General features: G+C 33.7%; 1 protein-coding gene across 7 annotated transcripts in view; it reads right to left on the bottom strand.

Moving 5' to 3' along the window:
• RAPGEF2 (Rap guanine nucleotide exchange factor 2) overlaps nt 1-17,995 on the bottom strand; it is a 209,940-nt gene that overhangs the window by 182,349 nt on the left and 9,596 nt on the right. The window lies entirely within an intron of this gene.

The raw sequence follows: 17,995 nt of genomic DNA, 5'->3' as shown, positions 1-17,995 counted from the left end.
TCACCCATTCACTGAAAATGTGACTTAGCTAGTTGCACCAAATTGCTTGAGATTTTATTTCATGGAAAATTTACTACTTCTGCCCTATTTCAGTTTGTTACTATCTGGAAATCCCCTTCAGGTGCTAGTTATGGTGGGTGTCTTTTTAGTGCACATGGACTCATTCTAACCTAGGACTACATGATTGAAACCCTGGTCCTGTTATTTTTGGTTCAAATGACTTCAGGGATCAGTTTTATGCTCCAAACAGTGATGTAGCAACTAGACAATTGCTACTTCACTGTTTGGAGCATAAAACTACTATATAATTATTATACTGCATTTTCCGATCTTTCCAATCAATGGAACTCAAAATATAAATTCAAAACTCTTCATCATTTGAAAAACAATAAAGCTAGTGGGGGGCGGGAGTAAAATTCTCCCAACACAGAACTTCTACTCCTTCAAATGAATCTTTCCACTTCTCAAATATTAAGTTAACTAACTCACCACAAGAAGGACCACATTACCCTTATTAGTGTACTAAAGTCTATTTATTTGAAAAAAATGGATTTTTACAAGGTTTGGCACAATACATCCTGAGGTTTGAACTTACCTTTACATCTGCCTTACCTGCCTAAATTTCAAAAGCTGAAAAGAGATAAAATTTTATTCAATGTGGCAGTGAAAACTATAACCAAACTATTTGTATCATAGTCTTTATAATTTTAGCTGGGTAACATGGAGACACAAAAATATGAACACTATTTTTTCTACTTTTTATCAAAAATAAAGGAATACTCTATATCGATGCTTTTAGATGTTCTGTGTCTATAGACCCACTGTGTGTGTGTCACTGTGTGTCTGTATGTGTATGCATGTGTGTCTCCTCCTATCCCAGATCACAGGTCCTTTCAGCAGTTTTCAGGGTGGGATGAAACATACCGGTGTAAAATCTCTGTTCCAAACCTCCCTAAGGAAAGCTTATGGATGATGTCTCAGGCCACATTATGTGGTAAAATTAAACCATATTCATTAAGGTTCCACTAATTAGTAATTCAGTGTGTGCTAAAGTCGATTACACCATGAAAATTAATAATGCAATTAAATTTGTATGTGGGCACATTTACCTTAAGAAAAGAATTTAAGAACCCTAGCACATTATTTGAATGCTAATTACAAATGAACAATTTCTTAAGTCACTAAATCAATTCCATCCGGATAAACAAATATTTTTAAGTTATTGTTACTCTGTGCTTATAAGTAATGAGTTATATGTATTCAAATATTCTACAATGTAAGCATTTCAGAAATTTAAACTACCCTTCCCAGTAAACATAAATCTTTGTATTACTATTGCATTTATTTTTCACAAACTCAATTTCATTTCCTAGAATGATTCCTCAGGTATAAATACCTAAAAAGATGTATTCTTTCTTTTATTCACACTCAGTGAAAATAACCTCAGTATTTAAAGATGCTACCAGAGTAAGTGTTCATACCTTAATTGTAATGATATTTAAAGATGGGGCCATTAGAAGATAATCAGGGTTAGATGAGATCATGAGGGTAGGGCCTTGGTCTAATGGGACTGGTGTCCTTATAAATGAGGGAGAGATACCAGAGCTCTCTCTCAGAGATCAGTCCATGTGAGAACACAGCAAGACGTGGCTGGCTTTCAGCAAGCCAGGAAGATTGCCCTCACCAGAAACAAATCAATCAGAACTTTGACCTTGAACTTCTAGCTTCCAGAAGTGTGAGAAAATAAATTCCAATTATTTAAGCCATTCAGTCTACATTATCTTCTCATGACAGTCTATGTTGTCTTATCATGTCACTGAGTAGACTAATACAGTGCATTTTTTAAACCCAGGAAGTTTAAGCCAAAGTAAGTTTCAAAAGCACATCAAATAATATACCCAAATGGAACTCTAGACCCAAAATACAATTACTACCAACACCCTCACTTTTTCTGATTAAAAATAACCTATGATTCACATAAGTTTAACCTCTTGTACAATCTCATCACTGCAAATCAATGGCCATTGAGGACAAGAAGCCAAGGACCAAGGGCAGCAGTTTTGGTGATGATGAGGAATACAGGCTATGAGCGAGCAGTGTGAAAAGCTCCAGCTCGGCTGTGTGCGCTTTTCAATGTCTACAATTTCTTGAAATTATTAGTTAAGAAGAGTGATCCAACTTTCTCATTACTACTTCCTAAAGTTACATTTTATTAACTTTCATTTAAAAGATTTCCACTTCACGTCTATTCATGTTCATCAAATATTTATTAAACACCTCCTACATGTCAAGCACTGTACTAGGCACTCATGTCACAAAAAAAAGATAAAGATTTCAGATGATAAAGAGATGTCAGGTGTGAATTAAAAAGCATCAGAGCCTTAAATCTCTAACCCTGGGAACTCCAAACCACTTAATGAAACTTTGGATGACAAACAGGCATCCCAAACTCTACTTGTCCTAAAACTGAACTCCTGATCACTATCACCACCAGCATCACCATCCCACCCCTCATTAATAAAATCTGATCTTCCCAAAGTCCTCTTCTCCAATAAGTATCACCTCCATCCATCCAGAAACCTTAAAGTCATTCTGAGTCCTTTCTTTCATACCCAAATCTAATAGATGTTGCCTGTTCTACTTTTATAATATATCCAACATGGACCATTTTCCCTTCCACAATCTGCTATCACAATGAGCTGATCGGCCCCCTGGCTGGTCTCCCTGTTTCCACCCTCTCCCCTCTACTGATTATTCTCAATACAGCATTCAGAGAGATCTTACCATACCTCTATGCAAAGCCCTCCAATGGTTCCCCAACAACTCAGAATAAATGCTGAAGTCGCTACATAATCAGTCCTCCTGTGCTAAACCTCTGGTGTCAACACCCTCCATCTGCCGCTACCTACCTACTCCAGCCCTGAAGCTCCCATTACTCGCTGTGCCGTGACAAGATCCACCTAGAAAGTCAATGATGTTTTCTCCTCTCTTCACCACTAAGCTGGCTCTATTGCTTCATTCAATCCTTCTCCAAAACCACTTCATTATCAGTGAAGCCTTCCAAATGTGGCCTTACTCAACTTAATATTTTTCGATAATATTTACTAACATCTAACATGCTATCTGTTTTGTTTGTGTGCCTCTCCTCACTAGAATGTCATCTCCATGTACTAAGTAAGCAAAGGCTTTGTTGTTGGTAGCTGTGCCTTCAATGCTTAAAATAGTGGGACACAGGAGACCCTTGTAAATATTTGACTTAATTTCTATTACAAGAACTCATAGGAGTAGTGAATGTTTACCAATATCTGCTAAGGTACAAAAAGCTCTGCAGTGAGATTCACTGTAAAATAAAAATAAATAAAAATAAAAAACCATCTGCTTTAATGCAAAAGGTTCTAGGCCAGCCCCCTCGACCCTTAAAGGGTTTCTGTGCAGCCACATCCTCACGTTTGTAATGGGCCTTTCCCTATGTTTGTCAAAAAAATTACACCACACAGGGAATATTTCAGCAATAAAAAAATATTTTTCTTAGAATATATCGAAAAAATTATACAGGAATCTGGGGGGAAATATAATTTTTCACAATATTTAGAACATATCCATTTGACATAAATGGGGAAACTACACATCTCTAATGTTATGTAAACTAAATCAGCATTAAAAATATACATATTTGCATTTAGCCAAGATAATAGAATGAGTAATGATTCTGCTACAAATAAAAATGTTGTATAGAACTTTGCAAGCTACAAAATAGCATTCAGTCTGATGAAGAACTTGTATCCAGAATACATGAAGCACTCTCACTACTCAAGAAAAAAACACTTAATTTTTCAAAATGCTAAATGTAGTATGGTATCCTGGATTGTATCCAGACAGAAAAGAATTAAAAAAAAAAAAAAACTGGTGAGATGCAAATAAAGTCCCTAGTTTAGTAAACAATATTGTTCCCATATTAATTTCTTAGTTTTGACAAATATACCACAGTTCTCTAAGTAGCAAGTATACAAAAGATTACACACTATATAACTCCATGTAGATGACATTCTAGAAAAGGCGAAACAATAGGAATAAAAATCATACCGGTGGTTGCCAGAGGCAGAGCTAATCAGGAGACTAACTACAGAAAGGGACAAGCGAACTTTTCAGGGTGAAGAAAATGTCTTTGACCGTGGTGGTGGTTACATGACTGTACGTGTGTAAAAAAAGCTCATAGTATTTTACATTTAAAAGAGCCAAGTCTTACTATACATAAATTATGACTTTTGAGTAAGTTGCATCCAACTTAATTGCAGCTTGTTTTTTTTTAATTCCTAATACAGTGCTGGTAGTAAAATGCTACCACAATAATTAATAGAAATTCAAGCACCCTTTGGCCCAGTAGATATTTACCAGATCACATACCTAAGGAGTATTTATTATAGCACTCTGTAATGGCTACACACACACACACACACACACACACACACACACACACACACACACGCGCACACACCAAAGGAAGCTCATGTACTGGTTTTAGAAAGATCTCCAATTTATATTTTATGCTAAGTAAATAAGCAAGAGGTAGGCACATAGATATAATTTTGAGGGTATGGAATATTTCTATGGATCTATATATGGACTTTTCTTAAAAATCTTTAAAAGAATAAACAAGCAACTAAAATCACCTACTAGCATTAAAGGGTTAGGATTTAGGCCCATGTGGAACATAGGAGGAACTAAGACTCTCCACTGTATACTTATTTATACTTTGTGATATATGAACCATGAAAAAAAAACTAAGTAATATTTAAGACACTAATTTTAAATATAGTTTAAGTACAAATTATGAACATTTTTAGAACACTGAAAACAGTCCAGAGGCAGAAAACATGATCATGTACACTTACAATGCAAGTTAACTTTCAATTACCAAGAGAAAATGAGCAATCCACATAGGAGACTATATATTTAACCTTTCTTGCTGACCCCAGTACCCCACAAAAATAGAAGAAAATAAGGAGTATAAAAAATAAGAAAACAAAGAATGTTTGGAAAGAAAGGGTATAATTTTTTAAAGGAGGCATAAATGAGAAAACACAGATTTAAAAAGCCAAGAGCTTGTTACACCTTTAGAAACCCTCTATCTTTCTGTCCTAGAGTGCTGTGCTTTTCCATCTCTAAAGCAAAAGTAATACTTTCTATGACTTATAAGGGCCAAAGAAAAACAAATAGGACTTTTGCCACATTTGACACAAAGTGACAAATGTCCTCTGCAAATGAACAACTAAAGACATCATTTAAACACAGATATACACCCAGCACAACCAGAGCATCTGGATGAAATATTTTAGAATTTCAGAAGCATTTAAGACTCCTTTAAGATCTTACGGTCCAAAATCTAGCAATCTGCCTTTCATTCTGTAGTTGAGACTGAAGTATAACCATAAAACTGTGCAGAGCTAGGTAAGTTCAAATAGCTTAAATAGTATCTCTTTGCGAGATACAGGCGTGCAAACTGAATCTTAGCATATCTGAATAAATGTTTCTGAATTCTGGTCAAAGTCTAGTCCAAATAGCCTCTTTCTGAATAGTGTGGCCAGACAACAAAGTTCACTTGCAAGCTAAGACAGCCTAATGGCAACAATTAAAAAAGCAGAAGTGCCAGGAATGTTTTACCCTCGAACCTGCTAATTTCAAAGGCTATAACCCATTCCAATCTGGTCCCTCGTAGCAATCTCCCAAACCTTTTCCCTGGCTTTTTCAGTCAGTACTGAAAACCAAGGTTCTCAGCTACATTCCTACACAGAAAGGCTAAGTATTAAAGTAACCCCGCATTGGAACTTCATAAGCAATGAAAATAAGTATGACAATTCCATTTCCGACAAATCAGCAGATGCCTGATTGTGCTACTACTGAGAAAAACTGGTTACTTTCCCAAATACAGAACAACCTGAAAGGCATGAAGCTAGGCCATTCCAAAAACCAGTATGTAACTAAACTTACCACTTACGTTACTCTTCAACTAGCAAAAAAAAAAATCTCTAATAGTGTAGTCGATTACTAAAAAAATAAATAAAACACAAACGCAAAACAAAACTAAGAACCAAAAAAATAAAGCACTTATCAGAAGATATCAATATATTTACATCCTTAACATGGTGCCTACTGACAAAATTAACAATAAATAAATATTAGATGCTATTAAAACCATCATGTGAAACTCACTATTTTCAAATAAACCTGGAGATTAGGACAGGCTATTTTAAAAGGTATAGTTAAAATAACAATGGCTAACATTTATTGATCCATTTGCTTGGCACCTGGATCTAATTTAAAAGTAGACCTCCCTGCCCCACTCTACTAACTGCGATTGTTTTTAAAATTTTAATAAAATTAGATTTTAAACCTGAAGCCCATCTCTGAAGTGTAAGTAACCTAGTGAGACATTTCAAATAAAGAAAAACATCCTAAGCAAGTCGGAACCCCATTGTGTAAAAGTCCTAATTAAAAACAATACAGACATTTATACCCAGTCTTACTGCAGAGGGAGTACAGTACAGTGGGAAAAAAAAGTGGACTTTAAATCAGATAATCTGTGTCCTTAAGGAAATTACTTAACCTGTCTGTATATGAGTTTTTTCACTGGTAAATTGAAGACAGCACCTCCTGCTTAATTAGGTTGGTGGAAAAATTTTTAAAATGTGAGAAAACACCTAGTTGACTTTCTGGCACATAATAGACTCAATAAATGTCAAATGTTTTGCCATGTCTTTCCTCAGCTGTTCTTTCTGAATTATGCTCTCTCTAAATATAAAATGAACAACAAATAAGACAACTCAAGGTATATTATTACACTGACTGGCAACCTAAAACAGCTAACCTAGCACTTTGAAATGGGCTGCATTTAAGTAACTTATTTAAGGATAATAGAGGCATGATACAAAGATTCACTTGCTGTTGCACCTTTTAATGGAGAACATTTATTATGAAATTCAAATTCCTCTTCAAATTCTTCAAAAGCAGTTGGAATTTCTACTCCAAATTCTTATTCCTATTAACAGTCTTATGAACATTTCTGGCTATATATCTAAGTTTACATAATATCCAAATTTAAATACAGAATGACAGATTTCAATAACCAAAAAAGAAAACTGTATCCATTCATAGCATATAATTATAAAACTTATTCCAAAAATATGGATTCCGATAAACACACTTAGACTATATATACATATGAAACATGGAAAGACTGTCACTTTGAGCACTTTTGAAAGTGAAGAATTTGGGGTTCAGCTTTTTTACTTAAAATAAAGTGAATAAAACTAGATAAGATATACTCGTGTAGATGAGTTTTATACAATGGTTCTTTGAAGTCTGAAAATACTTTTATCAAAAAAAGCTCTTAAAAAATTGAACATGAAGCCTATGCTTTTAAAATGATCCAGGTAAGTATTAACCTGGACAACCAAATAAAGAAATATTCTGAAAACATGGTTCTACTGCTTTACACACACCAAAGAGACAAATTTCCATTAATGCTACTAGCCAAAATTAAAAGTATCTTAGTTTATAATCTTTATAAATGACTCACAATTTCTACTGGCACTAATACTTTTGATATGTCAATGAAAGTATATGCCCTATATTAGTGTAATGTTTTCCATTTGTTAAGTACTTTCTCACATATTATGCTCACTTAAGCCTTACAAACACCCTGAAAAACAGGTAAGCCAAACAGTGTGCCCTATTTTACAGACCAGAGAAAGAAGGCCCAACGAAAGTACCAGGCCACGATCATACCAGGAGTCAATAGGAGTATGACACCAGTCCCTCTTCTCCGGCTGCTCTTCCTCATCAGAATTCCAGATCTCAAAATGAGTGACATCATTAGAGTAACATCAGTACAAAAGAAGTTCAGACATGATGAGTCTCAATATTTTTTTCTTTTTGGATCTTACAAGAGATTGAATATATAATTTAAAATATTGTTGGTCAAACTTAAGAAATGTTACAATACATAAAATGTTCAGAATCCAGTGAAAACAAATGAATACATACCGAAATATAATCCAAGGCAACAAAATGAAGTCCGAGGCTTAGGAATTTATCATGTTATGCCTAGAATTCAGGTTCTTACTTTTGACTTGTTTCTGTGACTGACACAAGTCATGGTGACTAAGTAAAATTTGAATCGCTATCGCCTAACTAGGCAATCATAACCAATTTTGGCTCAGTCTTAAAACAATCACAAGCCTAAATTATGTTACATTTAAATAACACACAAAAAAAATCTGGATTAAATTTTAAAATTAAACCAAATTAGGTTGTACCCCATCAGTATTGCTTATTGAATTACTATGAGAATGTCTGACACACTCCTATATTAAAAGTTATAGAATGCTAAAATATTATAAAAACACCATGGAAACACAAATATCAAGAAGATAGTTTCACTTTCAAGGACTTCTGCAGTTTAAAATAGGAGATAAGATGTGTATACCTAATAATTATGAAATAATTACTAGAGGATAAATGACTTAAAGAGATATGCAAGCTAAAAAAAACAGTAAAAATCCGTAAAGAAAAATTCAACTTCCAGCCCAAGTGACCAGAAACAGCTTCATGAAGGAGGAAACATTTAGGTTAGTCCTTAAAAAATGACCAGAATAGGTGAGGGAGGGAGATCAGCATCTCCTTGAAGAGTTACTAGCATGGATAAAAGCTTCACTTGTGGGACACTGATAAAGGCTGAGATGACGGCAGTTAGAATAGAAAGAACTAAAAAGAAAAATGAACGAATGTGTTTTTTCCTGAACTCCAAGGTTAGCTTTTTATAAAATCAATTCAAACACAGGAGCAGTTTACCAGGGAGATATCGCAAGATTATTGTTCTTTGTGGTTACAAGTATCATTCTTGACAATTTTACCAACCACATGAATGGGGTCTACTTGACAATGAGAAATGAGGCCTTAGGTTTTTCCTCTAAAATACCATCCTAAATAAGTAGGTCCACAACAGCATTTCTCCTCTTATACCTTTGATCTTAAAATCAACTGAGAAAAGTAAAACTGAAGGGAAATGGAAACTAGAACCCAGCCTAAAAGCAGAGAGGAAGGATAAGAATGGGTTCCTCTAAACATTTTGATGCAGTCATTTTCACAATCAGCAGAAGGGAGTATTTATCTAAGGCGTTAAGAAGAAAATTCTGAGAAATTCTTATAATCTTCGAAAGATATGATAGAGAGGGATTAGGCTTTTTTCTTTTTTTTTAAGCCTTGGATAAGAGATAAAGTAAATGACATTTTACAACAAAAGTCATGTAACCTATTCTATATACTTAAAAAAAACTGCAAGATACAAAATACATAATTTTAAGTCATGAGTGAGATCTTTCTTATTTTTCCTTTAAAAAGTTTCACCCAGTTTAATGAGAATTACGGATTGCTTTCCACCAGACTTTTACAGATTTACAGGAGATACTAGTTATTTTTTTCTTTTTCCTCCATGCTATTTTGTACTGTTTCTACCAATTTGAACGTAAATATTGTTTTTCTGAAAATTGATTCAATGTTTAACATCTATTCCTTTCCTTTAAAAAAAATCATAATAGAAATGCACAAAATACTATATAACACGAAGCTTTAAATTTAGTTTTGACAATTTCCAGGAGACTACATTGTCTTCATAAATGAGGTAACTTCTGACAGCATAAAAATTGACTATCCTCTAAGAATAAGTAACTGAAGGAGAGCAAACACTAGGAAAATTTCTATTTGTGAGTGAGTTCTGATACTACATACACTAAATAAGGTCTGCATCAGCATTTTCTACAAAGTTTCAGTTTACACAGAAAGACAGTGTTGCAAATTTGGAGTGGCTAGTGTCCCTCCTAAACCATGATGTGGACAACTGCTCTCATTTAAGTTAATTCACTTCTAACTCCCAAAATCCCATTAGAATAATCTCTTTTCTTTACACACATCGATATAATTAATTATCACAGATGTTTAAGTTCTAATATGTTAACTAATTATTTAAAAGTTATCTTTGTGGTTGCCAGGAAGTAACAGCTCCTGAAGACAACTCCACAGCACACTAAAAGATGTACTCACACAAGTTTCTGTTTGGATGGAAGACAGAGAAAGCTAAACAACCTAATAAAAAGTAGCTTTATCCCTTGAATCCAATTTCAAGGTTTAGACAATATGCCTACAATCATTTTAAATATGATAAAATGGCAGTAAAATTATTCCTGATTGCAAACTAAATGGAAATTAAGATGTCTTTTAGTAAAACACAAGGTTGATTGAGCAGAGCACCCAGCAATGTGCCAGGTACTGGGCCCAGTATATTTGACGGGCTTAAAGACTCGCAGTTTTATTTTGTTTTGTTTAGTAATAATAAAAGCCTAATTCATTCAGGAATTAATTTGTATTAAAACCGCATCTAACTCTACATTTCTCAAAAATCTAGAGAAAGATCACAGACACTGTTTCGAAAAAGTCAGACTGGAAAACTGAAGACAACAACCTAGACAAAAATACAACCTTCCTAGAAGCAAAACCTTGTAGGACACAGAAAACCCACATGGTATAAACATTAACAGATCAACAATAATAAATAATACATATTATACCCAATGTTTTTCAAGATGTTTTCTAAACAGTTACATTAATAATGCGATTGTGGAACAAAATTTGTTTTTTCAGAGTGTATTTGTAAAGATCATCAAGAGACGTTTTATTAGAAGGACTAAGTTGTAGCCTATGTTTGACTATACCTAGGAAGAAAAAAATAAATGAGGTCAACAAAACAGTTTTGGTTTTGCTCTTTTTAAATAACAGTGAAACTAGGCTGGGGTGAATCCTCTCCTCTTCATTCCTCTTTGCCTAAAGATGCCTGTTCAGCAAAAACATTACAGGCTTGCAGTTATAGAAAACTTATTAGATCTTCGAGCCCTAAAATCGGTTGGAAGTTCTCACTGAAAGCCCAAGAGACAATCCAGAAAAGAATAACTTTATGTGTTCATGCCCCCCCCCACCAAAAAAGGAGTAAAATAATAAGAACCCATATCACCCCCTTCCAAACTCCCCTTTGGTTTTCCGACAAAGCGAGTTTCCTCATTTACTTAATCCTCCTAGTCCAGCCAATGGAATCTTACTGAAAGATATTATTCCTAACGTACTACTACTAACATAAATAGAAAAACGGCGTATGTCCTACTCTCACACCATAACTGATTACTCAGAACAGTCACTAATTTTAGGTACAGTCCTGAGCCACTGCCGACCAGTTTGTCTGTTTCAATTCAAACTGACACAGATCTGTTTCTTACCCATTTCTATGTAATTGCTAGTCAGTGTACCCAGTCTAGTCGTAGGGTGTGCCTCTAGTAGCATTCCAAAAGCCTCCACAACCTCCCCATCCATCCTAATAGTACTCAATTATTTCTCTTCAAGCACTACCCTGACTTCACTGCCTGGATTCAAAAGCCCCCACTGCACATCGAATAAACTAGAAATTCTTAATCTGGCATGATCAAACTTCTCAAGCCTGTAAGCCAATCAGAAGGCAGTGAAACACATGTTTTTGTAACCACTGGGGCCATCAATCGGCAAAATACTTCTTACAGAACATATGCAAAATATGAGGGAATTAATACTTTCAGTATAACGAAAAATACCTATTTAAATATTTCATCAAGAAAACAGATACTGTCTTGCTCAGATCAGTGGGTAAATGTACTCTACCAAGTAACTTTCTAAATATTCAGTTTGAATGTTCCTTAAGCTTTTAATGTCATTACTGGAAAAATTAAGGACTAATAAAATTCATTTACAAAGGTATGTAAGAAGTAGAACACAAATCTCATGGATAAATGGAATTTAAAAATCAATATTTTTATTTCCTACATTATTGAATACCTCAACTTAATTCACTAATAGCTGTTTATTTCTAAGGTAACAAATTTGTCTTCTGTGGAACTTAATTCACTAATAGCTGTTTATTTCTAAGGTAACAAATTTGTCTTCTGTGGAACCAAAAAATAAACAAAAAACAAAAACAAAATAAAACTTCCATCAAGTTATCTGGCCTTGAAATAAATATGGATTAAAAATATGTGATATGTGTCAAGAAAATTAATTTATAATATGGGGACGCAGTCCTCAAAAAGCTCCTAAAGTTTTCATTTGTAAACTGGCTAGTAATAGAAGATGGAATAGCAACTGTAATATTCCTAATTGTAATCACTCGAGAGCTCAAGCAACTGTTGACATTCCCATGTGCTTAGTAAGGATATATCTTGAAATAATATTCGTCTTTGTGCCTTTATTTTCCCCCATACTCTTGTTCCCCTCGACAGCTGGCTATTGAAGGAAGCAGCTCTGTTAGGAAATTGAGAAGAACCAGAAATAGCCGATGTTCCCAATTTTGACTTCCAGAACAGGTTCCTTCAGGAAGCCTTCCTCTGGGTAGGAGACATGAGTGGGAAGGAGGAAAGACGTGTCAACAGGGAATAGCTTTGTAAAATACACTGTGTGACTGTAAAATATAAGCTGTAAAATGTTTAAAAATTAAAAACAGAACTTCCAGAAAAAAATAAAAATTACAAAAAGTAAATCAGTCGTGACTACTGAAAAAAGTCATTTTGCACACAAATAAAACCTGAGTTAAATAATGCTGAATGAGAGAGAAAAACCATGGACAGGTGATTTAGTGTTTTAACCAATTTGATATTCATTTTCCAGCCCATATTCTGTCTTTGAAGTTTTCTAAACTCTAGCGTAAACATTCAAGAAAGTTAACTAGTCAAATTTTTTTCAAACTACTTATAAACAGCTCCAAAATGATGTTGCCGTTATTTAATACGTGACTATGAAAACACACACTTAAATTTAAGAAATATCATTAAAAATAAAGATGTTTTTGCTCATGATATTGCTATATTATTAACAGAATCAATCTCTCAAAATTATAAAATATGCTTTCACATAAAAGTTAGGGTACTTCTCATCAAATATTAGAAACTCGCCACTTCTCTTGAGGTAAAACCGAAAACAGAACCAAATAATCTCCCCAGATTCACACTCTTCCAAAGGTATTTGCATTTTTACAGAGATGAGAGTCCAAGAACAAACTTTCTCTATAAAGAGCCAGAGAGTAAATGTTTTAGGCTTTGCAGGCCATACGGTCTCTGTCAACTACTCAACTCAGCCTCCGTAGTATGAAAGCAGCCACAGACAGTACGTAAAGAATTAGCTTGGCTGTGTTCCAATAAAACTTTATACACAAAAACAGGCTGTGGGCCAAATTTGGCTTAAAGGCTAAAGTATGCTCACTTCTAATTAGGTGGTAGGGAATTAAATTTTCAATGCTTTGCTGGCTCTGTTTCTGTGACAGGAAGAAATTCACTTTACTACTCTTAGTGTTTATTTCCTCTACTCATGAGTCCAAAGTAAATCAGAGATTTTCAACATTTTTAGTGGTGTATCTCCTTTTACCAAGAACCGACACGGCCATATTTGTTTTCCTCGATGTCACTTCAAGCATCATCAGAAGTGAGGGAAGCTTTCTATGGGTAAGGGCCTTTCAGGTACTCCAGAAATCACACTATCTCCTTCCATGAAGAAGAGCAGTTACATGTCAAAATTTAAAATAAAACGGGAAAAGTAGAACACAACGAAGTAAAAGTTAAATGCTACTCTATGTATGTATAAGCTAAGTTGTCTCTTTGCTAAAAATCTGTTTTAAAAAATTATCTTGAATAAGTTTTATTACACCTTACTTTTTTCTAATGTTTTATATGTAATCGGTAAGTGAAGTAAGACATCAATGGAGCATATTCAATCTATTTCTGACATCGTCCCTTAAAAATGTAATATATTTGCATGTAAATCATTTTACAATTAAAAAACAAATGGTCTATTAAAATGCATCAAGGCTAGGACCTCTACTTAGTAACAGTTCATCAGCAAATTAGTTCTAGATTCTAGAACTGAATTTAAAATTTTATAATTTAGTTTAATTTAAATTACTGTTTCTGAGGATAGTCAAAAATCTCAAAGTGATAAAAATCTAAATAATAGAATAAAAGAGTCACAGGAGCCCAGAGGAAGAATTTATACACTCCATTAAATGCTGGTCAAAATACCATGCAAATGACAGCTCAAAATATAAGCACCAGAGTGATTTTAAACATACAGAGAGACAACTAACTACCTAATATACAATAAAAATGCCTTTGTTCCACAAAGTTACACGTTTCTATAAAGGACTTACGTGTTAACAGAAACTGAACCAAAAACTACTGTTCCTTTTCAGCTTTTTTCAATCTGCTGTTAATACAGAAGGACAGAATTACTTTTTCCCCTGTATCTCAAACTCTCAAAAAAGAAAGATTCATCATTAAACAACATTTTTAGCTCCAATTCTATGCTAAGGAGTGTTCTAACTTAGACTCCAAATTCAGGCATATATTATTACATTCTTCTAATCAAAACAAATAACTTATGAAAACAGAATTTTTTAAAATGACAAATACCCTCGACTTTTTCCAATAACATTTCTAGCCATTAGCTTCTGATAGCAAATTGTTTAACTGACCGCACTACACGTTAAGAACAAGTTCTGGTACACTATCATAAAAAGCCCAAAACAAAACACTGCTCTAAGGTAGGACACAGTATGTACTTAAAAGTTTCAGTAATAAAGCTATTCTTATATAACATTCAATATGATACCATTTTTCTTAAAGATATGTTTATCGTAAATATGAACAAATTACAGAAAACTCTAAATGGCTTTTATAAATATTTTACATACAAATGTATATTTATTAATAAAAAGTGATAATTCAGCTTTAGGGAGAAATGACAAATTGAAACTTGAAAGTCCCAGAAAAATGACAAAGTATTACCACAAGTAGAAATATAAGAACACACAAATGAAATACAGTTTTAAAAAATGAAATATAATTTCTGGAATTTTAAAAATAGAGTAAATTTGAAAAAAAGAGGAATTAATTTAGAAAATATAAGCCTATATTTTAAGTCAATATTTCAGTCAATAGTTATCATTTAAAAATAATTATATTTAAAAGTTACATTCGGTTTTTCATTTATATTTATATATAATGCTCAACCACTGGTATTTTTATCTCTGTTTATTTATATATAATGCTCAACCACCGGTATTTTTATCTCTGTTTTCAATTAAGAGACTGTGGTTCAGAAAATAATCATATACCTAATAAGTGAATCAAAAAGCCGAATATGTCTATATGATCCCATAACTCTAGCTACAGCAATGTAGTCCTACAATCTAGTAAGACGTTCAAAGAGATCTCCTGAGAATCACTGCACAAACGTATTACAATCATCTACTTTCTATGCAAAGTAAGTTGGACAAATATTACCAGGTCACAGCACTCATTAATTGTAATCTTTCTTTCCTGCTTTTCTGTAATATAGAGGCTTAAAATACTCCAATTTCCAGCCTCCTTTTCAATTAGGAGTAGCTAGGTGACACAGCTCTGACCAATGACAAGTACCTAAACGAGGGTTTTCCTTCAAAGTAAAAGACAAATTCTTACCAAAAAAGGGATTTTCAACATCTTTCTTTCCTGGTTGGTGGTACAGCCACCGTCTTGTGACTTTGATCATTAAAATCACTTGCTAAGTAGAAGACGGGGCCAGTTTCCTTAATGACATCCTTGAGCATCTGCACTGCCTCCCTTTAGATTTCTTACTGTGCGAGATAAATAAGCCCACAGTTAAGCCTATGTGTAGTTTTCAGTAACTTGCAGACTAATGCAATCCAAATACAATGTGTGCTATGAATCAAGTCTATAAAATGAATTATGTTACAAGTCACTTTGGTGAATTAGTTACAAGATATTCTAACGAAAAATTATCTAAGGGTAAAGTAAGATCAGAGAGCGAATGTATTACAACTATTAATAGTAATAGCAGTATCAATAACATAGCAAATACTAATATGAATAGTTGCACTATATAAAAAAAATAACAGTAATAACAGCAAATATTTATCAAACACTTCATGCCAGAGACTGTTAAAGAACTTTAATCTTCACAACCACATGAAGTTGATAATACCACCATATCTTTCATCAATCCTTGATAAGAACAGAATATGGTAAAAGAAAGCTAAATTTATTTACTGAGATCACAACCTTTCTATTATTATGATATTAAAATTTCCTTTCTTTTAATATTAAATATCCTTTTCACGTCTCTGAAATGAGAATAGTGGAGAACTAATTTACAATAATTTAAATACTTACTTGGCAAAATAAATAGGTGACAAATCAATATCCGTGCCCAGTGTTTTATGAAGTTTTAACAGTTTGTGAAATCCAAAAGCCTGAGACCCACTAACATTAAGTAACCTGCCAGGGACCACAAAGCAGTTTGTTTGACACCAAAGCCCAGGATCATAGCCAGTAGGTTATATGAAGAAAATAAACTAAATTAACTCAAAACAACTATTCTGTGAATACAATTAATGATAAAATGTATACCTGCAAAAGAAAATAGCCATCCCACGATATATAAAGTGGGAACAAGGACGTTTAAAGAAAAATAATTTTACCACGTTGCCTCCCAGTTCTCCATGGGTGACGTAGATTTAAACCATACCAGAAAAAGAGGAATCAAGACAGGAATTCCCACCATCCCAATTTAAGTCTCAGGTAATAGTGAGGTTCAGAGGTTCACATTTCAGGTCTCTGCATACACTATCTGTGTCTAAAAGAAGTTTGTGGGACCCTAAATCCAAGAAGCAAAGTAAATGTGCAGACAGTTGGCCTCTAAAGCTGGCTCGATTTCTTCTAGCTCTACAAAAGCAGGAAGATCAGACATGAATAAAGATTAGAAACAAAAACTAAAACACAGTTAAATTCTTCCTTAAGTCAACTGTTGGTGTTTTATGCTAATTGCATTTCAATTTTTTGAACTCATGAATTTTTAAAGCTCATCTCTAGTTGTTTGGAAATGTATGTTTAATCAAGAAGTTTCTTAAAAACCAAACAATGTAACTTGGTCAAATCTTTCTAACAATTTGACCAAGCATTTTCTAACAAATTTGAGTGTGCTTAAAAGAAAATGGAGTTTACAAGACTGCATAATGTACCGATTATGCATAGGAAGGAATCAGAAATTTATTGCCGTGAAGAATTCAAATGATTACTTACATACAGAGCTGGACGAACGTTAAATAGGTTTCCTCTACACCTACACATTTTCACATTTTTTTTTTAATAAGATTTTACTTCAAAGCTTGGCCAGGTCTTTTCTTTTTCACTTGTTTCCTCAAGTGCAATTATTGAAAACGTCAAGCAGAAAATAATACTCTTAAAATACAGGAAATAAATGGTTTATGTCTTTACAATTGAAAGTAGTAAATACCTTTCAGCTTATGGTTTATTTGCAGTTATCCCAACTGTTGGGTCCCATTTTTAATTCAGTCTTTCAGCATCAATTTCAGTTACATGAAAACAGTACATAGTATACAAAAACAGCATGCATTCTCCAGTATTTACCACAGGAAAAGAAAAGGTGGGTGGCTAATGGAGGGGGGCGGCCTCCACAGAATTGGCTTCATAACTAAAATGCAAAGAAATATACATGAAGGGGAAAAAAGATTTATAGAGATATTTCTACCTTGAGCTAATTTTAAAAGAAACTGCATTTTTTTTTTCTTTTTAGATCCTAAAAGAAAAAGTCCTAAAAAGTCAAAATGAGAGTACTAAACACACTCAGCTTGGATAGTATTATCAGCTATAGCTATAGACTTTTTAAACACATCCTTGCCACTCCCTTCCCTCCCCCGCTTCCACCTACACCCCCTACTAAAAGTAACAATTTAAAGAATTTTTAAATTCACAGGAAATAAAAATGGGAGGGGGGACCTACAATCTTAATTTTACCTAGATTGACTTCCTTCAGCTACCATCACTTCTTTTCTATTTTGCTTAATGTACACAGAGTA

Source organism: Pteropus alecto, unplaced genomic scaffold, assembly GCF_000325575.1.
Source record: "Pteropus alecto unplaced genomic scaffold, ASM32557v1 scaffold166, whole genome shotgun sequence".
Lineage (NCBI taxonomy): Eukaryota > Metazoa > Chordata > Mammalia > Chiroptera > Pteropodidae > Pteropus > Pteropus alecto.
This window is presented reverse-complemented; position numbering and strand designations above follow the sequence as displayed.